Source organism: Triticum aestivum, chromosome 1D, assembly GCF_018294505.1.
Source record: "Triticum aestivum cultivar Chinese Spring chromosome 1D, IWGSC CS RefSeq v2.1, whole genome shotgun sequence".
Taxonomy (NCBI): Eukaryota; Viridiplantae; Streptophyta; class Magnoliopsida; order Poales; family Poaceae; genus Triticum; species Triticum aestivum.
In genome coordinates, this window is record NC_057796.1 from 435,110,876 (window position 1) to 435,118,073 (window position 7,198).

The following is a 7,198-nucleotide window of genomic DNA, read 5'->3' on the forward strand; positions in this document are numbered from 1 at the left end:
TCATCCCGACTTGTGGGGGAATCATAGTCTCCATCATCCTTTTCCTCACTTGGGACAATGCTCTAAGAATGAAGATCATCACACTTTTATTTTCTTACAACTCAACAATTACAACTCAATACTTAGAACAAAATATGACCCTATATGAATGCCTCCGGCGGTGTACCGGGATATGCCATGAATGAAGAGTGACATGTATGAAAGAATTATGAATGGTGGCTTTGCCACAAATACGATGTCAACTACATGATCATGCTAAGCAATATGACAATGATGGAGCGTGTCATAATAAACGGAACGGTGGAAAGTTGCATGGCAATATATCTCGGAATGGCTATGGAAATGCCAATATAGATAGGTATGGTGGCTGTTTTGAGGAAGGTTTATGGTGGGTGTATGATACCAGCGAAAAGTGCGCGGTATTAGAGAGGCTAGCAATGGTGGAAGGAAGAAGGGTGCGTATAATCCATGGACTCAACATTAGTCATAAAGAACTCATATACTTATTGCAAAAATCTACAAGTTATCAAAGCAAAGTATTACGCGCATGCTCCTAGGGGGATAGATTGGTAGGAAAAGACCATCGCTCGTCCCCGACCGCCACTCATAAGGAAGACAATCAATAAATAAATCATGCTCCGACTTCATCACATAACGGTTCACCATACGTGCATGCTACGGGAATCACAAACTTAAACACAAGTATTTCTCAAATTCACAACTACTCAACTAGCATGACTCTAATATCACCATCTTCATATCTCAAAACAATTATCAAGCATCAAACTTCTCATAGTATTCAACACACTCATAAGAAAGTTTTTACTATTCTTGAATACCAAGCATATTAGGATTATTTAAGCAAATTACCATGCTATTTAAGACTCTCAAAATAATCTAAGTGAAGCATGAGAGATAAATAGTTTCTATAAAACAAATCCACCACCGTGCTTTAAAAGATATAAGTGAAGTACTAGAGCAAAACTATATAACTCAAAAGATATAAGCGAAGCACATAGAGTATTCTAACAAATTCCAAATCATGTATGGCTCTCTCAAAAGGTGTGTACAGCAAGGATGATTGTGCTAAACTAAAAGGCAAAGACTCAAATCATACAAGACGCTCCAAGCAAAACACATATCATGTGGTGAATAAAAATATAGCTCCAAGTAAAGTTACCGATGGAAGTAGACGAAAGAGGGGATGCCTTCCGGGGCATCCCCAAGCTTTGGCTTTATGGTGTCCTTAGATTATCTTGGGGGTTCCATGGGCATCCCCAATCTTAGGCTCTTGCCACTCCTTGTTCCATAATCCATCAAAAAAATTCACCCAAAACTTGAAAAACTTCACAACACAAAACTCAACAGAAATCTCGTGAGCTCCGTTAGCGAAAGAAAACAAAAGACCACTTCAAGGTACTGTAATGAACTCATTCTTTATTTATATTGGTGTTAAACCTACTGTATTCCAACTTCTCTATGGTTTATAAACTATTTTACTAGCCATAGATTCATGAAAATAAGCAAACAACACACGAAAAACAGAATCTGTCAAAAACAGAACAGTCTGTAGTAATCTGTAACTAACGCAAACTTCTGGAACTCCAAAAAATCAGCCAAAATAGGACGACCTAGGCAATTTGTTTATTGATCAGTAGCAATTGGAATCAGTATTTTATTACGTTCTGGTGATTTTTAACAATTGTTTTCGTGAACAGAAAGTTTCTGGAAATTACAACAAGATCAAATAACTATCATCCAAGAAGATCCTATAGGTTTAACTTGGCACAAACACTAAAAAACACATATAACCAGAGGCTAGAACAAATATTTATTCCTCAACAGAAGCAAAAGCAAAAAAAACTAAAAATAAAATTGGGTTGCCTCCCAACAAGCGCTATCGTTTAACGCCCCTAGCTAGGCATAAAAGCAAGGATAGATCTAGGTATTGCCATCTTTGGTAGGCAATCCATAAGTGGCTCTCATGATAGATTCATATGGTAATTTTATTTTCTTCGTAGGTAAGTGTTCCATGCCCTTCTTTAATGGAAATTGGAATCTAATATTCCCTTCCTTCATATCAATAATTGCACCAATCGTTCTAAGGAAAGGTCTACCAAGAATAATAGGACATGAAGGATTGCAATCTATATCAAGAACGATAAAATCTATGGGCACATAGTTCCTATTTGCAACAATAAGAACATCATTAATTCTTCCCATAGGTTTCTTAATAGTGGAATCCTCAAGGTGCAAGTTTAGAGAGCAATCATCAAAATCACGGAAATCTAGCAAATCGCACAAAGTTTTGGGAATAGTGGAAACACTAGCACCCAAATCACATAAAGCGTAGAACTCATGATCCTTAATCTTAATTTTAATAGTTGGTTCCCACTCATCATAAAGTTTTCTAGGGATAGAGACTTCCAACTCAAGCTTTTCTTCATAAGATTGCATCAAGGCATCAACGATATGTTTAGTAAACGCTTTATTTTGACTATAAGCGTGAGGAGAATTTAGCACGGATTGCAACAAGGAAATACAATCAATCAAAGAGCAATTTTCATAATTAAATTCCTTGAAATCCAAAATAGTGGGTTTATTAACATCTAGGGTTTTGATTTCTTCAATCCCACTTTTATCAATTTTGGCATCAAGATCTAAAAACTCCAAATTTTTGGAACGCCTTCTAGGTAAAGGTGGATCATATCCAGTCCCATCATTATCAAGATTCATATTGCAAAACAAAGATTTAATATGGGACACATCAATAACTTTTAGATCTTCATCTTTATTTTCGTAGAAATTGGAAGAACATGCTTTTATAAAGCAATCTTTCTTAGCACTCATCCTAGCGGTTCTTTCTTTGCACTCATCAATGGAAATTCTCATGCCTTTGAGAGACTCATTGATATCATGCTTAGGAGGAATAGATCTAAGCTTTAAAGAATCAACATCAAGAGAAATTCTATCAACGTTCCTAGCCAATTCATCAACTTTAAGCAATTTCTCTTCAAGCAAAGCATTGAAATTCTTTTGCGAATTCATAAACTCTTTAACACTAGTCTCAAATTCAGAGGGCATCGTATTAAAATTTCCATAAGAGTTGTTGTAGGAATTTCCATAATTATTAGAGGAATTACTAGGATAAGGCCTAGGATTAAAGTTTCCTCTATACGCGTTGTTACCAAAATTATTCCTACCAACAAAATTCACATCCATAGATTCATTATTATTCTCAATCAAAGTAGGCAAAGGCATATCATTAGGATCAGAAGAAACACTCTAAGTAGCAAATAATTTCATAAGTTCATCCATCTTTCCACTCAAAACATTAATTTCTTCTATCACATGCACTTTTTTATTAGTAGATCTTTCAGTGTGCCATTGAGAATAATTAACCATAATATTATCTAGGAGTTTAGTAGCTTCTCCTAAAGTGATTTCCATAAAAGTGCCTCCGCGGCCGAATCTAAAAGATTTCTAGAAGCAAAATTCAATCCGGCATAAAATTTTGTATAATCATCCACGAATTCAAACCATGAGTAGGGCAATTACGTATCATTAACTTCATCCTCTCCCAAGCTTGGGCAACATGTTCATGATCAAGTTGCTTAAAATTCATAATATCGTTTCTAAGAGAGATGATCTTAGCGGGAGGAAAATACTTAGAGATAAAAGCATCTTTGCACTTGTTCCAAGAATCAATACTATTTTTAGGCAAAGACAAAAACCAAGCTTTAGCACGATCTCTAAGCGAAAAAGGAAATAGCTTCAGTTTAACAATATCATTATCAATATCTTTCTTCTTTTGCCTATCACACAAATCAACGAAGCTATTTAGATGAGTAGCGACATCTTCACTAGGAAGGCCGGCGAATTGATCTTTCATGACAAGATTCAACAAAGCAGCATTGATTTCATAAGATTCAGTATCGGTAAGAGGAGCAATCGGAGTGCTAAGGAAATCATTATTGTTGGTATTGGTAAAGTCACACAATTTGGTATTATCTTGAGCCATCGTGACAAACAAGCAATCCAACACACGAGCAAACAAAAAGCAAGCGAAAAAGAGGCAAACGGAAAAGAGAGGGCGAATAAAACGACAAGGGTGAAGTGGGGGAGAGGAAAACGAGAGGCAAGTGGCAAATAATGTAATGCGGGAGATAAGGGATTTGTGATGGGTACTTGGTATGTTGACTTTTGCGTAGACTCCCCGGCAACGGCGCCAGAAATCTTCTTGCTACCTCTTGAGCACAGCGTTGGTTTTTCCTTGAAGAGGAAAGGGTGATGCAGCAAAGTAGCGTAAGTATTTCCCTCAGTTTTTGAGAACCAAGGTATCAATCCAGTAGGAGGCTACGCGCGAGTCCCTCGTACCTACACAAAACAAATAACTCCTCGCAACCAAGGCGATAAGGGGTTGTCAATCCCTTCACGGTCACTTACGAGAGTGAGATCTAATAGATATGATAGGATAATATTTTTGATATTTTTGTGATAAAGATGCAAAGTAAAAAAAAGCAAAGTAAAAAAGCAAAGGAAATAACTAAGTGTTGGAAGATTAATATGATGAAGATAGACCCGGGGGCCATAGATTTCACTAGTGGCTTCTCTCAAGAGCATATATATTTTATGGTGGGTGAACGAATTACTGTTGAGCAATTGACAGAACTGAGCATAGTTATGAGAATATCTAGGTATGATCATGTATATAGGCATCACGTCCGAGACAAGTAGACCGACTCCTGCCTGCATCTACTACTATTACTCCACTCATCGACCGCTATCCAGCATGCATCTAGAGTATTAAGTTCATGAAAACAGAGTAACGCCTTAAGCAAGATGACATGATGTAGAGGGATAAATTCATGCAATATGATAAAAACCCCATCTTGTTATCCTCGATGGCAACAATACAATACGTGCCTTGCTGCCCCTACTGTCACTGGGAAAGGACACCACAAGATTGAACCCAAAGCTAAGCACTTCTCCCATTGCAAGAAAGATCAATCTAGTAGGCCAAACCAAACTGATAATTCGAAGAGACTTGCAAAGATAACCAATCATACATAAAAGAATTCAGAGAAGATTCAAATATTGTTCATAGATAATCTTGATCATAAACCCACAATTCATCGGTCTCAACAAACACAACGCAAAAAGAAGATTACATCGAGTAGATCTCCACGAGAGAGGGGGAGAACATTGTATTAAGATCCACAATGAGAGAGGAAGCCATCTAGATACTAACTATGGACCCGAAGGTCTGAGGTAAACTACTCACACTTCATCGGAGAGGCTATGGTGTTGATGTAGAAGCCCTCCGTGATGGATGCCCCCTCCGGTGAAGCTCCGGAACAGGCCCCAAGATGGGATCTCGTGGGTACAGAAGGTTGCGGCGGTGGAATTAGGTTTTTGGCTCCGTATCTGATCGTTTGGGGGTACGTAGGTATATATAGGAGGAAGGAGTACGTCGGTGGAGCAACAGGGGGCCCACGAGGGCGGAGGGTGCGCCCTGGGGGGGTGGGCGCGCCTCCCTACCTCGTGGCCTCCTCTTTTGTTTCTTGACGTAGGGTCCAAGTCTCCTGGATCATAATCTTCCTAAAAATCACGTTCCCGAAGGTTTCATTCCATTTGGACTCCGTTTGATAATCCTTTTCTGCGAAACTCTGAAATAGGCAAAAAAACAGCAATTCTGGGCTGGGCCTCCGGTTAATAGGTTAGTCCCAAAAATAATAAAAAAGTGAATAATAAAGCCCAATAATGTCCAAAACAGTATATAATATAGCATGGAGCAATAAAAAATTATAGATACGTTGGAGACGTATCAGCGAGTTGCTGCTCAAGTGAAGAAGCCCAAGTCTGGACCTAAGCCTGAGACTAAGTGCTTCTACTGCAAAGGGACGGGTCACTAGAAGTGGAACTGCCCTAGATACTTGGCGGATAAGAAGGATGGCATAGTGAACAAAGTTATATTTGATATACATGTTATTGATGTGTACTTTACTAGTGTTTATAGCAACCCCTTAGTATTTGATACTAGTTCAGTTGCTAAGATTAGTAACTCAAAATGGGAGTTGCAGAATGAACAGAGACTAGTTAAGGGTGAAGTGACGATGTGTGTTGGAAGTAGTTCCAAGATTGATATGATCATCATCGCACACTCCCTGTACTTTCGGGATTAGTGTTGAACCTAAATAAGTGTTATTTGGTGTTTGTGTTGAGCATGAATATGATTTGATCATGTTTATTGCAATACGGTTATTCATTTAAGTTAGAGAATAATTGTTGTTCTGTTTACATGAATAAGACCTTCTATGGTAATACACCCAATGAAAATGGTTCGTTGGATCTTGATCGTAGTGATACACATATTCATAATATTGAAGCCAAAAGATGCAAAGTTAATAATGATAGTGCAACCCTTTTTTTGACAGATACGTGAGACATGAAAAATTACATGGGTTAATCTACATCGTAATAATTTGGTCTCACCCGAGATTAACAGCTCTAATTTTGACTCCCCGTTAGGGTTAGGGTTTTGCGCTGCCATGGGCGATTTCCCGATCTCGGCCTAGTCTAAGCAGATTCAACCTTCAGTCTACATCAATATGTCAACCTCCGGATCCAGGAGGGAGTCTAAGTTGTCTACGTTTGATCCCGTAAGGAAGGAGGGCTCAAGGATGAACGCGTCCAGCAAGGAAGGGGGCGGCAGGGCCGGCCTTAAAAACATATCCTCGTGTCCAAGGAGGTCAGATCAGGTTTCGTCCTACGTCAATCCGATCTTCGAGCCGACGGGTTCCTCTCAGAACCAAGCGCAGCTTCTGTCGATGTCGTCTGCTGGCGATGGGGGTGATCAAGGGGGGACCGGTGAGGGCCCTACCCACCCGAAGTCGTCCGACGGCGGCGCGATCGTGTTTGTGCAGGACCAGAGGAACCAGCTCTTGGCAGTACCCGAGGAGATTGATCACTCCAGCAATTGGGACGAGAGAGAAAGCACGGGGATGGACGGACCGGCGGTCAGGGTGGACGGCGATGTGGACTTGGATGATGACGTGGTGGTCGAGGAGGAGCCTGCCGTGGAGCCGAGGGCGGCGCCGCCGCGTTGGAGGTTACTTGGCCGATACGTCAATCAAGGGCGGCCAAGCGTTGATGATATGTCAGAGCACTTCAGCGACGTTTGGAAGGTTAGGTCGGG